The sequence below is a fragment of the Siniperca chuatsi genome, unplaced genomic scaffold (genome assembly GCF_020085105.1).
Source record: "Siniperca chuatsi isolate FFG_IHB_CAS unplaced genomic scaffold, ASM2008510v1 Contig00116, whole genome shotgun sequence".
NCBI lineage: Eukaryota > Metazoa > Chordata > Actinopteri > Centrarchiformes > Sinipercidae > Siniperca > Siniperca chuatsi.
Window position 1 is genome coordinate 6,659 of NW_025322588.1, and position 19,921 is coordinate 26,579.

Here is a 19,921-nt window from a genome sequence, read left to right on the forward strand (position 1 = left end):
CCTCTCTGTCCTCACACTGATTCATGCTGCTGAACTCACATCCACATCAGCTCACACACACTTTGATCTGGAGAGGAAACACAAATCCTTCATCTGCACATCAACTGAAATCCTCCTTTCCATCATTTCTCCTGTAAGAAGATCAGCTGCTCCTCCAGTGATTGGCTGTTACTTTCTGTTTCATATCAGTGTCAGCTGAATGCAGTCAGACAGCAGTGAGGCAGAGGAAGCTGCCATCAGCTGCTGGACTTCTACTATCAGGCCACTAGATGGAGTCATGAAGCTGCAGTGAAGTGCAGATTTACCTTCACCGACACACTGATTGAATATTTTAGTAACTTCCCCACCACTAAACAACATTTCAGCTCTACATAAATGAGCCGCTCACCAACAGGTCAGCAGCTGCAGCAGCGACTCACAGCTGATTAAGATACTTTAAAAATCACACAACTCCTTCTGCGAGTCGAACCTGAACACAGACATGAAACATGTTTTTAGATTCAGTGTGACTTTCACTTCAGAGGATATCATTATCATACCATGTCATTAGACGCTGCTTATAACTGCAGCACTTGGAAATGTTTGCAGGAATCTGTGTATTCAGTATCCGCATGTGCCTCATCAGATTTTCAAGTATATTGAGATTTGTAAATGTGTACAGATATTAGATATTAATGGCTGAAAAGTCTTTTGGAAATACAGACAAGTCATCAGTTACAACTCAGGCGGCCTCTCAGTTGTCTTTTTACTCGTGACTTTTTCCTCAGTATCTATACAGCCGACACACTACTGTGTAGTGGTGTTCTTTGATTCACTGTTGTGTGTGTAGTTTTGTACAGTCAGAGAATAAACAGCTGATCAGGGAGAGTCAGAGAATCAAAGGTTTCAGGCTGTCAGACCAGTTCTGACTCTCCCTCGTTCCTCAGCAGTGAAGTCAGCTCAGATTAAAGTCTAACTTGTTTCCTGCTGCTGATTAAATCCGACTAAACTCGACATGAAAAGGCTCATTTTGGCCAAAAAGTCACGTATCATAGAATAATTAGCGAATGAAGTCACTGCTCTCATCTACAAGTATATTATGTAGCCCCAAAATCCAACGACTGACAGCAGAGTTTCTTCATCAGAGGTGAGTCATGTTACCTGTCAGGGCAACTGACTGCTGGCAAGTAATTTCTTATGCTAAGTCTGCCCACCGCTCCCGACTTTAACACCTGCCTGAGATTTCAGATGAAACATTAGAAATTGGCCGTCAGCATTCAATAACAGCCTCTCCAGACCTCTACAATAAGAGGGTCTCTCTTCAGTCAGATCTCCTTTCTACTGAAGAAGCGGCGAAGCTACTACTGCACTTCCAGTCCTTTAAAGATGGCCGCTCATTTCCACTGCAAAGTTGTCAAACTGTTCCCATTAAATTACGGTAAAATACCATGAAAAGACAGATTCTTGCTATAATTTCACAGCCCAACTTTAGTACAATTTTTCATTATTAGAAAACGTGAAAATGCTGCAAAAATACCTTTGAACTTCACTGTTCTTTTAAATTACAGTAAACTTTAGTTATTTCATAGAATGATTCAGTTTATCTCCAACATCTGTCTGTCAAAGGTTTCTCCTGTAAAGTGAGTCTGCAGCTGCTTGTTGCTGTTAATACAGAGTTTATCTGGAGTGAACCACAGCTCGCCACGATATTAGGGCTCCTCTTAGGTAGGGGGCCTCCGACAGTTTAGCAACCCCACATTCATTTTCAGATAGATGTTACATTTGCGAACGATCCAATTCTTTTCAACAGCTCTTTGGAACGAACGAAGAGAACCGAGTCGTGCTCGGTGAGAGCCGTTGTTTTTATTGTTGTGCCCAGATTTCACTGCCTGCCCTAAACCCACTCCCCTTTCCGAGAACAGCGAGAACCGGCCAGTCACAAGACGTAGACGTGGCGGGAAAAAAAAGCCAAACTCTAGTAAATTCACTGACAAAGCAGAGGGAGATGGTGTCACCTTGTGTAATGTTTACAATGCAGATCACTGACATTAAGTCAGGAAACTTGAGTCCTTTACTGCTGCTGAACCTCGTCCACACATGTGAAATGAAATGATGTTTGACTTTGATCCAAATCTTACCCTATTATCATCCTAGTAGAGTTGGGACGTTCGCGAACGAACCGATTCTTTTGAATGGCTCATAAATATGAACGATGGGAGCCGAGTCGCGGCTGGAGGGGAGCCGTTCTTTCTGTCGTTCTTTTTTCCCTATGCGTGTTTCACACAGATGCACACAAATGAGCTCCTCCGCGAGACAGAACAGTTATAGGGGGAGGGGCGCACCCAGCGCAGGCCAACCCTTTATAGCGTGATGATATTAGTTATTAGTTGTGCACGCATCCTTCACGTGAGTACTCCAGTGGAAAAAAACCCTGCGTTCCTCTGTCATTGGGTAGGAGCGGAGCCATGACGTGTGCACGCTGCCATCACATGCATACTCCAGTTAAAAACAAAAAAACACGTGCGATTGCCTCTCTGTCTCAGTGCCAACGTCAGTAATAGCGGTCGTAAATCCAAAATAGTGATGTCACTGTCTAAGCAGAGGATTTGTGCAACCCTATGGAATATAGTCCACACATGACAAATGAGGTAATAATCAATATTTCAGAATAATTCAAACTCAGATATTGGTGTGTGATATCCGAGTTTTAATTATTTGACCACAAATCTCACCTCATCATTCCTCCCATCATTATTTCCAGGATAAACTGAGATGCCCCCAAGCTGGCTTCTTAAAACTGACTAAATATTTAAAAAGAGCCGTTCTTTGGAACAGCTCTTTGAAAGGAACGGATCGCGAAGATCCGGATCCCCTCAAAGAGCCATAAATCCCATCACTACATCCTAGTGATTATTTCGCAGATAAACCTAGTAACCAGCGCCCCTAAAAACAGAAAGAAGCACAACGAATGGCTCTGAAAAGTAAGGAACCCTCAGATCCGGCTCCCTAGAAAGAGCCGTAATTCCCATCACCACTTTCAAACGTGTAAAACAACGACATCAGACTCACTCACATTGTTCCTGTGAATGTACGTCAGATCGGCAGCTTGCTGGCGTCTTGTCCAAGTCTGTCTGTAAAAAGAGAGACCTGCTCATTTGTATTATGGTGACTCCACGCATAAAGTATCTGAAGGCTGCTGTCTCAACATCGTTACGCGTTGATGTGAATGTGTGTGTACATTTAGTTGTTTATTTAAGAGATGGATCCTCCTCTTGTTGTTTATTTTACTTTTTTTAAGTGTGTCTTTTGTGTGTGTTCTTTAAAAGAAAACCTATTAAAAAGTTTTATGTTGGAGTTTGTGTTATTCAAAATTTTGACACTAAGATTTTCATTTTCACTGCAAATGTATATCGGTTCCAAATATTGGTTATCGGTCTCCTTGATTACTAATAATCGGTATCGGCCCTGAAGAAACCGTATCGGTTGACCCGTAGTCCTGACCTGTCAACCATTTTGGTTTTGAGCCATTTTTGTTGCACTTACAATGGCTGGCCAGAGGGCGGTGCTGTTTGGGATGACACACTAGCGTCCACTGTGGTGGCTGATGTGCAACTAAACCATCAAAACCCATGCACATCCAAGAAAACGGCTCTTGAATAGCGGTCCACTGTAGTGACCACTATGCTGAAGGACAGTTGAGACCTGGACTGGGTCTTCAGTGAAACCAGGTCAGTCTCAGTGTTGGAAGGTTTCTGTATTTGAGCTCTTAACACTTCATCCACGCCAAAACTTCAGAGCATTAAGAGTTAAAGATAAAGCTCAGCCAAGTTGATCCAAGCTGTCAGACCAGTTCAGACACTCGCTGCATTCCTCACTGATGACGGAGCTCAGACCACAATCAGACTGCTGTCGGTTCTACTTGAGAAACATTAATGATATTACGTGGAAATCTTTCTAAAGTCACTGTTCTTTAACTCGGAGGGAAATTCTACAGCATGCTTCAAACAGCCAATCAGCATCAAGAAACATCTCTACTGTACAGTTTAACAGCGTTACATCACAATGTGATCAAAGTGTTCATCAGACATTTACAGATTCCTCTGGTCGGATTCTCACCTGCTGAACTCACTTCAGGTCAACGTAGAGACATTTTCCACCTTCACGTGTGGAGGAAACACTCGTCCGTCCTGGTGTCTGTGTGCTGGTCTGACCTGAGGACGCCGTCACACCCTCATAACTTCAGAGTCAAAGTCTAAAACACATCCGTGTGACGTCAAAACCAGTCTAACCTGTGGCAGAAACCCATTCAGCGTCAGAGAAGTCACACATCAGAGGGTGGAGTTCTACTACCTGTCCACTAGGTGGTGCTAACTAAGTTCTTTATACTACATGTGCTTTACTGCAGTACTTTATACTACATGTACTTTACTGCAGTACTTTACACCATGTGACATTCATGTACAGACATACAGTTCAACTTATCTGAAGAACAAGAAGTAAAAGTACCAATACAACAGTGTACAAATCCTCCAGTACAAGTAAAAGTCCTGCATTCAAAATCCTGCTTCAGTAAAAGTACACAAGTATTATCAGCTTCATGTAGTTAAAGTATCAGTAGGAAAAGTCCTCATTCTGCAGTCAAATGTCCCCTGTGACTGTCAGTAAAGTACAAGTACCTCCAAACTACTTCAGTACACTTCTTGAGTAAATGTACTTTCTACCACTGTTGAACACGCGACCCTGAACACAGATCTCTGAATATTGATCCAGACACGTCCTGAGAGAAATAAAGTGTCGATAAAACGCTGACAGATGAATGGAAACGAGTCTCTTTCACGCTTTGTGATTATTTGGCCAGAGATTTCTCCATCTACCTTTTATGTGGTTTATGATCTCTCCCTCACTGCAGATTAGACAACATACTGTCGTTCAGTGCGAGTTCACATTGTCAGGCGAACAGGGGAGCTTCCCAGCATGCAGCAGGAGAAACAGCCTCGTGCATTTAACTGTAATTTGATGTGTGTTGCTGCATTGTTGCTGCTCTGACTGCGTTTTGCTTCTGCAACGTGCTGCACAAGTCGTGTGTCTTTAATCAGCACGATGCGACTCTTCCAACATGTTTGAAAGAACTTCCTGTCATTCATCAGATCAGCTCAGACACAATCAGATCTGCTGCTAAACACAGATGATTATTCTTTCTAATGCTCGGACGGGTTATATTTAGAGTCAGGTTACAGCTTTAGTTCAGATTGTAGTTGCAGATGGACAGTCGTTTGATTGGGTGCAGCTGTCGGAGCAGCGAGATGGAGAATAAGATCAGTTATCTGAACAGTAAAACGACTGTAAATACTCAACAGGTCGACGCTGAGGACCGTACACATTTAAACAGGAAATAAAAATAGAAACAGCACGCGTGAAAAAATAAAGATGCATGAAAACCAAATCTAGACAAGCTTTATTCTTGTTGATTGCACCGCTGATTAATTCAAAAGCACTAAGTGGTGTTACTTCCTGTTTGTTTAAATCAAATGCAAATAAAAGGCTCAAACTGAACTGTTCTCATTCTGTACTGCAACATCTCAGACGAACCTCTGCAGATCTTTTACATGTAAGATTTTATTCTGAAGTTTGCCAGTGGGAGTAAAAGTGAAGGATTTTTCCTTTTATGTTTCACTTTAGTCCAAAATTGTCATATGGGCTGTGTAGTGGTATGCCTCAGTCTCCCTCAGCCACTGCCACTCCGACTCCCTCGGCTCCCTCAACCCTCTCCATCTCCATTCCCCACTGCCCTTTACAATAACTGCACCTTTTATCACGGTTTGTCTCTGAGTCTGCTTCTGGGTACAAATCTGCAAATCCTAACGGAAACACTTTCAACACAACTGCTTCACAGTGATTCTGTGCTTCAGAAAGCTTCGTTTCCCCCATAACTACTCAGAACCGTTGTGTTCCTCTTGACGTTGACCTTCAAAGGTTTGTCTTGTTTTCAGAGAGTGAGATCAGTGTAGTGTTTAGATGAGTGATAACAATGTTGGAGTGTTAACAGTCTGATTACTCTAACCTTGTTGTCCATGCAGCTTCCAACTCGCCTTCCTCTTCATCAGTGGGATGATGCTGCCCTCTGCTGGACTGGAAGAATTCAACAATCTGAACATTTTCATAAAGGTGTAGGCTGCACAAAACCTTTAAGGGCACATTCACTAAATGTAAAGCGAGCAGGTTTGTCAGGCTGTGATACACTATATGGCCAAAAGTATGTGGACAGCTGACAGAGTAACATGTGACTATGACATCATGTCCACTCTTCTGGTTTCAGTCTTTCCAGCAGGTGTTGAACCTGCTGCAGGGATTCGCTCCCATTCAGACTCCAGAGCATCAGTGAGGTCCAGCACTGATGTCGGTGATCAGGTCTGGATCACAGTCGGCGTTCCAGTTCATCCCAAAGGTACGGTGGCCGGAAAGTGCAAAACAACATTACAAAGTGTGAAACACTTTTACCAGTCCCGAAACAAATTTACAATGACAGATTCTTCACGGAGAGGGAATGTACCATACACCGGAAGTGACGCGGTAAATTCGTGTTGTGGTTGTGGAGTTAATGGCGTAAATAAAGTTTATGGTGACCGAACATGGACTGCGGCCGAGGGATGTTTTGCCCATTTTGTGGCAAACACATGAGCAGCTTAACGCGGTTTTGCTTTACGTGTGGTCGGTGTTTGGAGTTTCTAAAGGACGCGGACCAGACGGAAACACCGGGGACGTCTCGACAGCCGGACAGTGCTAAGCAAAGGAAGTTGTTATTTGTTATTTTTTTAGTGTAGCAAAACGCTAGCTATCTGAGGCCATGTGAATAAAATCAGTAATGCTAATAATGATTTTTTGAGCGGCTTATAACTTTCTGTTTTGAAACGGAAGTCTGTCCATTTCAGCAGAACAGCCATGCCCATCATACAAACAGTTCATGGAGTACAGAAGCTCCGAAGTCAAAAGAACGGCAGTCTTTTAACTTTGGGCCAAAAGGAAGATTTAAGCCTAAAGAAAGAAAAAACACGTCCAGGTAAGTTGTACTGACCGTCCTATACAAGTTTGCAATGCTCTATATGTATTTGTGTGTATGTGTGTATTTATTGTACCTATGTATACATTCATTATATATCTTTGTTATTTTACTAGATAAATGTAGGACTGATGGTGCCACATGAAACTGATGGAGCCGATTTAAAACCTCTAAGAGGGAAAACACTCCCGTTATTTGCAGACCCGGAGGTAGCAGCACCTGATCTACTGAAACAAGCTGTATAGAAAATGAGAACATTTAACAAGGACATGCACGAAGGACCTCACGTCCTTTTGTGTCCAGACTGCTCAGAGGTGGTCCATGTGCCTGGCTCAGAAAGGCCATTCAAATTGGCAGAATATAAACAGGAAACAGGAAAGGCAAATTCCAGGATCCCTTTTTTCATTTGCCCAGAAAAACACTATTAAAGACGTTAAATGATGTCATGATTCAATGTTTTTTACATATTTTGATCCTCTGCTGGAGGAGAGATAAGGTTTGTTTGATTTATTTTTTCAGTGGATGATACTTCAGACTCAGACTCTGATTCTGAAATTGTCATCACAACAAGGAGCACAGCTGAATTCAATTGAGCTGACACTTTGGTACATCAGTTATTTCTATTTTTTTTTTTTAATATTTATGTATATTTGTATTTATTTATTAGATATGCATTGGATTTTATACATAAAATCTTTGTCCTGGTCAATAATTTAGTGGAAAAAGTTTTGTTTTGAGTATTTTGCAGTAATTATACAGTAACACAGGAAACCAATCAGAATTGATATGTGCTGTATGTGGTAATGGAACAATAATGGAAGCTGTTGAAAGCTGTTGATCATTTTATCCGTTTCCTCTCAGGTTTTTGAACCACAAAATCGAAGTACTCCCAAACTCAAACTGGAAGATGAAAGGTAGGTGTTGCACACTTGTACACAAAAGGAACTTTCAGGCGTGCATGGGTGGAAATTATTCCTTTACTTCTTGACTGGAAATAATAATAATAACCCATATCTTATTGGGTTACAGTGCTTTCACTACCGGGTAAAGGGCAATTTAACATTTGTTTCCATTTAAATCACAAAATTGTGATAAAACTACTAGCAGATATTTCACGACTTATTCACATACACATTCTACATTTATATTGCTGTTTTGGAGATGTTTTACCACTTTTGTTCACCTGGAAATACAGCAAGACCGCACATAAGCTCAACGTTGCTACATGCTATCGGCTGTTTCTGTAACTGACTGAGGTGCCCCCTCGCTCCCTACCTGAAGGACCCACAGCTGCTTGTGTGAGCTTTACTTCGTTCACCTGCGAGGGCTTATTGGTGTGTCCTAAAAACATAACAATAAGCTCTCGCAGGTGAATAAACACAAATGACAAATTTAACCAAACTGTTAAAAAAAACATGTGAGAATGAAGTGGGGGGATGTAATGAAAGACAATGTTTTTTTTCTAGTGGTAATCAACCAATAGGAATCTTGGCTGTGTCTTGGTGTATACATAATGTTTACATGATTTGACTGTAGGCCTGAAGGACACCTGCTGGTTTTAAGATGTCTGAAACACCCACTCTAGCCCAGAACACCTTGGCCACTAGAAAAGACCCATTGTCTCTCATTTCATCCCTTTGACTCGCTGACAAAGGCTAGATGCCAAATTGCATGAGAGTGCTTTTAAATAATCTGTCTTTAAGTTGTTGATGTGATCAGAGAATTCGCTCTGATGAACTTGAAACAGAAAATACCATATGTGTAATGTGATTTATAACAAAATCATCTTTTTTATAAATCTTTCTGTTCCCTCTACTGCTGCCTTTTACTCAAAACTAGATTACAGCCTTTATCATGGAGCTAATCATTTTTTATGTTTTATCATGTTTCAGAGATGCACCAGGACATTCATCAACAATTTGGCCAGGACAGGTAATGAGGCAGACTGGCACCATGACGTTTCTTGCTGTCAGTGTTGTTGTTTCAGACATATAATCTTTTTTTTTCCAGATAGTAATATCTGATGCTGAGGATCTGGATCCACCTGAAAAAAATCCAGAAAAAACTTTTTGCTACAGGTAAATAGAAAAAATCACAATGACTGACATAATTTAAATGTATTTAACTGATTACATGGGGAGGACACTTTTGTTTGTAAGATGTTTTAACATGGACATTGAATTAATAATAATAATATAATTTCCCAACAGTAAATACACAGACCTGTATTCACCAAATGTTGAGCAAGAAGATGAAGAGCCGGTTGCTGTCAATGTGAAGAATTTCCAACACACAGCAATGTAATATGTCAGCTTTTGACTATAGCACTGTGCAAGAGTTCTGGTATATCTGGAATATCCACAAATGAAGTCACTTTTTGTCATTACAGGGAGGAGACGGACATTACATTACCTGACATCATAGCAAACCTGTCACTTCCTATTGATCATAAGAGAGTCCGCCGGTTCAACATCTCAAGGGCTCATGTTTGGGATGGGGCAGTCAGAGGTTTCAAGCGTGCAACATATTCTGAAACCTGTGACATGCTGGTCAGATTTACTGATGATACTGGTGTTCTGGAAGAGGGAACTGACACTGGTGGTCCAAGACCAGGGGTTTTAACTCTACTAATGAAACACCTAAAAGACCAGAAGGGCATCGATTCTTGGTCTACAGTGCAAATGGTATGCATACATCTAGTTAACAACAGATGGTGTAACCCTGGTCACGTTACCATCAAGCAGAGTATCTGTAGCCCGGACATTGAACTGTTAGCTGTGGGACTCGGCCATATTATCTGCCACGTAAATTCCCACATGCCATTGTTGTGGCTGTTTACATCCCCCCCTCTGCTAACCCGGCATTGGCATGCAACGCCATTCACACCGCCATAGCACAACTCCAGACTCATCACCCGAGTGCACTCATATTAATCTCGGGTGACATCAACCAAGTCAGTGTTTCAACAACACTGAATAATTTCACCCAGTATGTGAGTTTCCTACTAGAGAGGAAAGGACACTGGACCTGCTGTATGCTAACGTTAAGGACGCATACAGCTCTTCCCCCTCCCCCTCTTAGGTAGGTCAGACCACAACCTGGTTCACCTCAAACCCTGCTATGTGCCTCTGGTTAAAAGGCAGCCTGCGACCACAAGGACAGTGAGGAGATGGTCAGAGAGGCCTACAAGACACTGCAGGAAAGTTTTGAGGTGACAAACTGGGACGCACTCTATGAGCCTTATGGAGAGGACATTGACGGGCTCACTGAGTGCATCATCACATTAACTTCTGTGTGGACTGCAATGTCCCAACTAAGATGGTCCATTGTTATCCAAATAACAAACCGTAGGTAACAAAGGACATCCAGGACATCCTGAATGCCAAGAGGGCCTTTACTGATGGTAATAGGGAGGAGGTGAGGGCAATCCAGGCCGACCTGAAGGTGAAGATCAGGGAGGCCAAGGAGAAGTACAGGAGGAAGCTGGAGTGGAAACTCCAGCAGAACAGCATGAGAGAGGTCTGGAGCGGCATGAAGACCATCACTGGCTTCAGACCGACTGGCAGCAGAGGAGTTGAAGGCAGCTTGGAAAGGGCCAACAAACTTAATCTGTTCGACACACCAGCTCCTGCTCATCCCCCCTCTAACTCGGCTGCTGTCGGCCCTCAAGCTCCTCTGGGTACTCTGCTCCCCCCTCCCCATCAGAATAACGGCCCTCTTCAGACTAATGACTCCCCCTCCCCACCTGTAACCTCTGCTGTGTGCCTGACTGCTGACCAGGTGAGAGGACAGCTGATGAATCTCCACTCAAACAAGGCTGTAGGCCCTGATGGAGTTAGCCCCGGGGTGCTAAAAGCCTGTGCCCCCCAGCTATGTGGAGTCCTTCAACATGTCTTGAGCCTGAGCCTGAGTCTTCAAAGGGTCCCTGTTCCTTGGAAGACATCTTGCCTCGTTCCTGTGCCAAAGACGCCTCGTCCCAGTGGCTCCAAGGACTACAGACCGGTGGTACTGACCTCCCACATAATGAAGACCCTGGAGAGACTAGTGCTGGAACAGCTGCGGCCATGGTCAGACCCCTCCTGGACCCCCTTCAGTTCGCCTACCAGCCCCGGCTGGGAGTTGAGGACGCCATCATCTTCCTGCTGAACCGCATCTACACCCACCTGGACAGGCCGGCAAGCACAGTGAGGATCATGTTTTTTGACTTCTCCAGTGCTTTCAACACCATCCGGCCTGCCCTGCTGGGGGAGAAGCTGGCAGCGATGCAGGTGGATGCCCCCTTGTGTCCTGGATTGTGGACTACCTGACTGTGGTGGGATGTATCAGCGGTGGAGATGAGTCTGAGTACAGGGCTTTGGTGGGGAACTTTGTCTCATGGTGTGAGCAGAACCATCTGCAGCTCAATGCGACAAAGTCTAAGGAGCTGGTTATGTATCTACGGAGGGCCAAGGCACCAGTGACCCCGGTTTCCATCCAGGGGGTCAGTGTCGACATTGTGGAGGATTACAAGTACCTGGGAGTACACTTAGACAATAAACTGGACTGGGCCAAGAACACTCAGGCTGTTTACAGGAAGGGCCAGAGCTGCCTCTGTTTTCTGAGGAGGCTGAGGTCCTTCAACATCTGCCGGACAATGCTGGGGATGTTTTATGAGTCTATGGTGGCCAGTGCTATCCTGTATGCTGTTGCATGCTGGGGCAACAGGTTGAGGGTAGCGGATGCTAACAGACTCAACAGACTGATCTGTAAGGCCGGTGACATTTGTGGGGTGGAGCTGGACTCTCTGGTGGTGGTGTCAGAGAGGAGGATGCTGGCCAAACTACATGCCATCTTGGACAGTGTCTCCCACCCGCTCCATGACGTGCTGGTCAAGCAAAGGAGGACCTTCAGCGGAAGACTCATCATCCCCACAATGGCCAAATGGACAAATGGCCAAATGGACAAATAATTGGCCAAATTGTGAATGAAGGCTGGGACTGGATGGTCAAAACACAAGATTATGAATCTGACCAGACATTTGATGCCAACAGCTTTTAAGAATAGGAAGCGAAACAGCATGGAGGCCTGACACCGGGCAGCGACTTCTCTTCACTTCTACTGGAAAGTGAAACTTGAAACTTGTTTGAGAGTCGGCTGCCCGGCCTTGTAAGTATTGAGTCTGTAAAAAACACAAACCCAGTAAAACAGAAGGGTCAGGATAGTCAGGGTATCTACACCTGGAAAGACTTTGGAGTTAATGAGCTGAAACACCAGTGTGGTTCATTAAAACACATCGGCTTCATCGCACAGGGATGATACACTGTGGGTGTCTGTCTGTCCGTCGGCCTGTCCTCTCCTGACGTTTCACGCTGTAAATTCAAAACTATGCAAATGCTGAGAGGGAGCCTCGCTGCTCGGCTTTAAGCGGCAGCTTTAATGTCTGGATGTGACGATTCTGCCGACCTGCTTCAAGGCTTTTATTTAACTTTCTAAACAATACGATCCTGGTGAGCGCTCCCAGCGTCCTTTAGGCCAGTGAGCTCATTTCTTTCCAGATGTTTTTCTGTCTTTATGATTGGAAACTGAATATTTTGGGGTTTTGGACTCATTTCATCCATTTAATATGGTGCTTTTGATGATCAGCAATTGATTCGTGTTGATGGTTTAGTCTGTGAAATGTCAGAAATCAGTGAAAATTCAGATTCAGTTTCTCGTCATAAAAGACTTCAGAGAACGTTTTTCCTTAATCGATCGATCAAACGGTTTCTACTTTCCTTTAAAGAACAATAATTTTGATGTTTATGTGAAGCTCATTCAGAACTTCAGCTAGATTCTCCTGAATTTAAAAAGCTTTTCTGCTCTGGTTAACAAACTGTCTGAACTGGAAGATAAACTGAACAGAAAACAAACTGCAGCTTTATCGACTCCGAGCTTCGTGGTCGATGACATTTCTGTAAAGGTTTTGGGACTCTGTGTGTGTGAATAATACTGTATGTGAAAATATTAACGTTACGTCCACAGAGCTATGCATTTTCTATTTAATATCCATCTTGGCAATTAAAGGTTTTTGATGAGTATTTTGGTGTTTTGGTTCATTCTCAGAGATCGTTTCAATAATTACAGCAACAAGTTCGACTTCAAAATGTGTCTTTTACCTTCAGATCTTCTGTTCATTTAATTGTAAATTGAAGTTATTTTTAGTTTAATTTGATATTTTTTATATTTCTTTGGAGTGACAGTAAAAATAATTCTGTTGCAGAAACAGTTGCTGTGTTTTTAGTCATTTCTAAACCAGACTGAGCTCTAATTTCATGATCAAATAAACCAAACAGACTGAGAGCTGCTGGACGTATATTTTAAACTGATTTAAATAACTGCAGCAAAATATCAAGTGATAATCATAATAATAAAACTTTATTTATAGAGCACTTATCAAAACAAGTACAAACAACGAGAGAAATATAAAGAAATAAAATACACAAAAGCAATAAAATAAACAGTTCAGGTAAAATCAGGATCTGCTTTCAGATAAAAATGTGTTTTGAGACGAGACTTAAAGAAGACGCTGACTCAGACGGCCTGATGTCTTCGGGCAGGTTGATCCAGAGCCTCGGGGCCCTGATGGCCAAAGCTCCGTCCCCCTTAGTTTCCCTCCTGGACTCAGGAACAGACAGGAGACCCCTGCCCGAAGATCTCAGACTACGTGGAGGTTCATAAGGGATTACAAGGTCTAAAATACAGTCTGGAGCCATGAAGAGCCTTAAAAGTCATCAACAAGTGAAATGAAAATGTTGGGCTTTATTTCCAGCTGTTAGATGGAGAAGCTTTGAAAATCACTTTGAGTTCATTGATGAATTTATGACAATAAGCTGAAAGATTTCTGCAGCTGTGATCCTGTACAGACTCAACTGATGTGTTTCTCTAACAGGAGGAGACTCTCCCTCCTACAGAGAACACAGAGACACTGAGGAACCAGACCTGGACCAGGAGAGCCCAAAGCCAGGATAAAGAGGTTCAGTGAATGTGGTGTTGAAGGTGTGGAGATGGATCAGTGTGTCAGAGGAGACTCTGAAGAAGGACAGAGTGCCAGCAGGACAGTCCACATACACCGCCACTCTGTCGGAGATGGAGGAGGAGGAGGAGGAGGAGGAGGAGGAGGAGGAGGAGGAGGAGGAGGAGGAGATGGATGATCCTCTGTTATTGTGCCAGACAGAGTAACCATCATCATCAGAGCAGTCCAGTCTCCAGGACTGATCATTCTCTCCAAACACACAGTCATCACTGCGTCCTCTCCTGCTGATTCCTCTGTAACTCACTGATATATTAACTCCTTGTCTCCACTCGACCTCCCAGTAACAGCGACCAGTCAGACCATTTCTACACAGCAGCTGTTCCCAGCAGTCAAACCTGTCTGGATGATCAGGATATGACTGATCCTCCTCCACACATGTCGCCTTCCTGTTGTCGTCAGACAGTTTGATGTATCTGTTCACTGTGTTTGTGTCGAGTGTGAGTTCACAGGAATCTGATGGAGAGAACGAGACACAACACAGCTGCAGTTATTAATCTATCATCTGTTTGATGACGACATCAGAGACGTGAATGAGTGATGTCACAGTTTGAAGATGGCTGAATGTGTGCTGCTTTGTTTTCATGAATCAAAGTAAAAACAGACTTACACTTCCTCAGACCTGGTCTCAGCCATCGGACTCCACCGGGCTCCACCCTGAAAGGAGGAGGGGGTCAGACCAGCACGTCCTCTTTCAGCACGCAGACATGTGTGGTTCACCCAAATATGTGCGACCACATTTGGTATTATTGAGTAAAAAGACAATTCTTTATTTTAATTTGTGTAATTAAGAGCTTTATTTGTACATTTATAATATGTCGCCCTGTGTTAATATCGGTGAGTAAAAGAACAAAGTAAGCGGAACCTTTGACTCTGTGGTCGCGCACCCCCGGTTGCCTGCAGCGGGCCAACTTCCTGTTCCCCTTTAGACGCCAGTGATGGGAAGTTCGGCTCTTCTCTATGTTGGAAACCCTTTCATGTGCAGTGTTTTTGTGAGAAGCCTTATAACTGCCTAATTTTGTGCATTTATTCTGTTACAAAACCATTCTTTTGTTTAATATTTGAATCAAACATTTTATTGCACTAATTAACAACAAAACAGCAAATAAATCCACAGAACAGAACTGGAACCAAACTCAAGTTTAACAGCATTAATGTCCTCAGTGAAGGTCGGCATTCAAACAGTCCGATGCCTCAGCTCGGATGGACGGATCCTGTTTCTTCTCTCTGTGAGTATCTGCCCTGTTTCTGAGGAGATTCTCTCTGAAGGAGCAGAGCTTATACCTGCATGTGTGGGGAAGCCAGCAGATGCTGCTGCAGCTGCTGGTTTTTGGGATGAGCCACACCAGGATCTGCAGATGGTGTGCTAGCTTGCCCTCTGTCCTCTAACTGCACTGTAGGATGGACAGTCCTCACATGTCTCTGCAGGTTTGTGGTGGAACCTGCTCTGAAAGTAACTTCCATCTTGCAGTGAACGCACTCTGCTTTTATTTCACAGGTCAGTACTTGGTTCAAATTGCCGTAAATGAAAGCCTTAAACTTCGTATTACTTGTGTCTTCGCTGAAAAGTGATATTGTGATGATTTGTTTAACTGTTGGCTCAGTTTGAGAAAAGTTTACTGAACCGCGGCGAAGTCAAGGCGGTAAAGCTAGCCGAGAGTTGGTCAGCTCGCGCTGAGTGTGTTTATTTCACAGTAACCTTGGTTTTGGGTTGATGTACTTTATGTATAGTGCTCCAGTTTAATGCTTCAGCCTCCTGATGGGACTTTATTAGAGTTAAAAGACCCATTGTGCACTATTTGTTCATTTAATGTAGAAACTGTAATAAGAAAAGCCATATAGTAAATGTTTTGGTTTACTATATTGTAACTTTGTTTTATACTGCGATCTAAGCTAACTAATGTACACTCTGAGGTGCTTTGTCCAGATTTAAGTAAGATTTATGCACTAATACTAGTCCGGGATAATTAATCTGGAGTTTTGCACCATGTCAGTAGAAGTCAGTGTAATATTAAAGGTCCAGTATGTAGTCTGTACTGCAACTGTAAAAAGGTCAAGTACCAATAAGCAGCAGTAGGAGGTTTTGAGTAAATACAGATACATATTGCAGCGAAATGGACTTTATTTAGACTTTCAAAGCTATTTTTATAAATGAGACAAGTCAATGCACTTTTGTAAATTACGTGTGTTTTGATAAGAAATAAGAGACGCAATTTGGGAAAAGATGCGAGTGTACCTGTCGTTCTTTCTTCCACACTCTACTTTTATTTTACAGACTTTTCTTTTTGTTATTGTGGTCGCCACGCCTGGGACCCGTAACACACGGACATGACATTACTCTCATCCACATCTACACAATCTGTGCATTTACATCATTAACATTGTGTGATAATATGTAAATGTCCCTAACAGGTGGAGTACCTTCACAGTCCACGTCTGAACAATCCACCCATAATTATTATTATTTCAGAGCCTGAGATTGGCCGACATGTTTTCACGACAGTTAAACGAGTCGCTGTTTGTAGAAAAGGCCGGAACACACTCTGACCAATCAGAGTCAAGAGTCAGCGCGTCGGGCCCTCCCACTCATCACCTGCGCTCAGGTAGCTGAAGAGGAAGGACGGCAGCAGCTGTGAAAGGCTGTTTTACTCTTCTGTTTCCCCGTTTTCTGACTGGTTGAAGTTCTGTGTGCAGCCCAAAACGTAAGTCCTACTTATTCCGTAGCTGTCCCGGGTCTAATGCCTGGCTATCTGGAGACCAGGTTTCTGGGTCTTCGTGAGTTTGCTACTGTGTGGAGAAAGTTCTGGACTGTGTTACAATGAAACAGTCACTTGAGTGAGAGGTGGACAGTTTATAAGTTTACAGTCATATGTTCATATTTGGGTTGTGTTATAGTCGCCAGGGGCAACGTGGAGCCACATGATCCGCTATTAAAGGTGCAGATCACGGTTTTGCCCTGTAATGGATCAGTGAGTTGTAACTGGTGTGGCTAATTCTCACTTTGTGTTAATGTGCATTATGTTAGCATGCCGTCTATGCCAGTTCTACCTCAGCCTTTATGAATGGAAATGAAGGGAACTCTTGTTTATATTGTTCTGTACGCTGGCGGCCACAACAGCTTCAGTAAATAATGCTAGTGGTAACATTGATGGTCGAATGCCGATCTGTTGCCTGTAGAGCAATGTAAATTCTACGTACACTGATGGACTGCGGCCTGTGTAATTGTGTAATTATACTGATGCCTGTTAATGTACTTTCTGTATTATTTGCTTATATTTCAGAACCACATTCAACTTCATGTTCAATTTGTCATTCATCTGGTTTCTCAACAAACATTCCTGGATCGTCAGACATCTCTGGTTAAGTTCTGACCGGACTCCCTGCAGCGGGCCAGTTCCCAGTTAACCACATTTTTAGTGTCTTTATACTATTATTATATAATGCAACATCATTAAAAATCAAAATGTTTTGACTAAACAAACCAACGTAGCTTTAATCGTTTATGTTCTCCTCATATCCCATATGTGACTGTGCATCATGTGTAATCTTTATCTTCTCTCTGAGTTCGTTATCAGTGTAAATATGGTGAATAAATTACCATATATCTGGGAGAAGTCGTCACGACTCTTTCGTGTGTAAATCTTTTAATATCAAAGTCCCAGAAGTTCCCAAGAACTAGAAGAGCGACTCAGTGTCTGCAAATTTCATATATTATTATTTCATATACTAAATTACATACAATTGTTCTACACTGATAAAGGAACAGTCCAACATTTTGAGAAATACACTTGAATGTAGCGTCTCAGAGTCCTGTGGTCGTCAGGTTTAACTAAATTAAAAAAAGTTCTGACAAAACTAAAGGGGACCGAGCGTTTGCAGTCAGGCCCCGAGGCTCTGGAACAGCCGGCCCGAGGAAATCAGGTCAGGTCGGCTGAGTCAGTGATCTCTTTCAAGTCCCTTCTTATAACATACGTTAATCGGAGAACCTTTCCTGATTTTACTAGTTATCATTTTCTTTAAACTGTCTTTTACTTAGTTAAAGATGTTTTTCTTGTTTTTTATGTTTTCTTTTAAAACCAGATGGTTTTATGACTTGTGTGTTTTCTTTTGCTGCCTTTGTGACGGACTTTGTAATATGGATTAGGGAAAGTGCTCTATAAATAAAGATTATCATAATAATAATAATAATAATAATAATAATAATAATAATTATTATTATTATAACCATGTCCTGGACCTCTTTCTGTACAGAGATGAATCGGGTAAGAGGGCAAAAAAATGTATTCCTCAAACTCAGAGACGGTTCCTTTAACATGCATCTGTCCAAACTGCGTAAATTATTACCAACAGGCAAATATCATGTTTGTTCCTGGAGATGTTCTCCTACGCAAATATCCCCTTTTTACGTTCAACCAGTGTTTCTACTGTGAGCAAAGGAAAAAGGCTTCCTACATGTGTGATTGTTCATATAACTCTCATATCCACCTTTAATCAAAAAGACCTCTTCTATCAGACTGACTGTCTGTGGCTGCAGCAGGCCACTTCATACCTGAGAGTGTCCAGTCTCCAGTGTGGATCCTCCAGTCCAGCAGACAGCAGCTTCACTCCTGAGTCTCCTGGATGATTGTAGCTCAGGTCCAGCTCTCTCAGATGGGAGGGGTTGGAGCTCAGAGCTGAGGCCAGAGAAGCACAGCCTTCCTCTGTGATCAGACAGCCTGACAGCCTGCAAACACACAAAACAACACACATGGCAGATCATCTGAGGGTCCTGCTGCGTCCGTCAGATACAAGAGGAGACTCTCCAAATAAATAAATAAATATATACAGTGACTGATTGAACAGTAACCATTACATTGTGATCTAAATGTTATTCTACAGCCATGCTAGCAGCTCTGTGAAATTAAGTGGAGCTTGAAATTTGGAGAAATAACTTGAAATCCTGACAGAAGAGATTTTTTTACTTTGCAAAACGTTAAAATCCTTGCTGTTTTACTCTGAACATGTTGGAAACGTGACTGAATCAGTAAAAAAACATGAAATGATAATATGATATAATGATTTCGAAACAACAATAATGCTCTCTGTCTCACTCAGAATTCATATTTCATGCTGTACAATATGTGAACCTCAATTAGTGCAAAAAAATTGGAAAATTCAAAGACTTTCTGTACTGTGAAATTTGAAATCCTGACAGAAGAGATTCAGGAAACGTGATGAAATGGAGCTTAGAGAAATCATTTTTAAACATTGAGACAAACTGTGACTTAATCTGACCTGAGAGTTTCAGTTTTACAATGTGGACTCTCCAGTCAGCACTCAGACATCTGGAGTTCTTCCATCAGCAGCATCAATAAGAGAAAGCAGCTGTGTTTCCTCAGACTCTCTGTGATGGTTATAGTTGCTATGGTTGAAGATCTAAGGCTTCAGGTTCCCGTGAGGGAAAGGGCTGTCTGACGGCAAGGTAAGGCAGTGAAATTATTCTCAATACAGCGACACTTAAACTGATATTTATTTAGGTGGGCGGCACTTCTTTTAGGGGCTGAAATCCGTTTAGTTTAGGCTCCGTCCACAGCAGTGCGTTGCTTAGCTCCCGTGCTGGTCCTGTCTGCTTCTCTAACTGTCCACTGTATGTATTTATAAGGGAAACCCACAGAGACAGCTGTACCTACTGTGTTTACAACTGAAGCAACATTAGAGACACAAAGAACTAATACGACATAAAGAATGTGTAGGCCTACAAGTGAGGGAAAACATTCATGAATAATAATAATAAAGCAAATTTCAGACAACAACCCTGTGTTGTAAAAATGATAAATACAACTATTTTATTCCTAATG

At 42.6% G+C, this 19,921-nt stretch overlaps 3 long non-coding RNA genes and 1 pseudogene across 3 annotated transcripts; 2 read left to right on the forward strand and 2 right to left on the reverse strand.

The window, feature by feature from the left end:
- Window positions 1-2,597: 2,597 nt before the first annotated feature.
- LOC122872782 lies at window positions 2,598-9,795 on the forward strand (annotated as a pseudogene).
- A 4,706-nt stretch (window positions 9,796-14,501) lies between these two features.
- Window positions 14,502-18,679, reverse strand: LOC122872783. The gene is made up of 3 exons (XR_006377298.1): window positions 18,634-18,679; window positions 14,695-14,741; window positions 14,502-14,540 (listed from the first exon to the last, which is right to left on the reverse strand). It is a non-coding gene; the product is annotated as an uncharacterized LOC122872783 (long non-coding RNA).
- Window positions 14,742-15,225, reverse strand: LOC122872785. The gene is made up of 2 exons (XR_006377300.1): window positions 15,157-15,225; window positions 14,742-14,981 (listed from the first exon to the last, which is right to left on the reverse strand). It is a non-coding gene; the product is annotated as an uncharacterized LOC122872785 (long non-coding RNA).
- LOC122872784 lies at window positions 15,235-16,309 on the forward strand. Its single transcript, XR_006377299.1, has 2 exons — window positions 15,235-15,537; window positions 16,137-16,309. It is a non-coding gene; the product is annotated as an uncharacterized LOC122872784 (long non-coding RNA).
- Window positions 18,680-19,921: the final 1,242 nt, after the last annotated feature.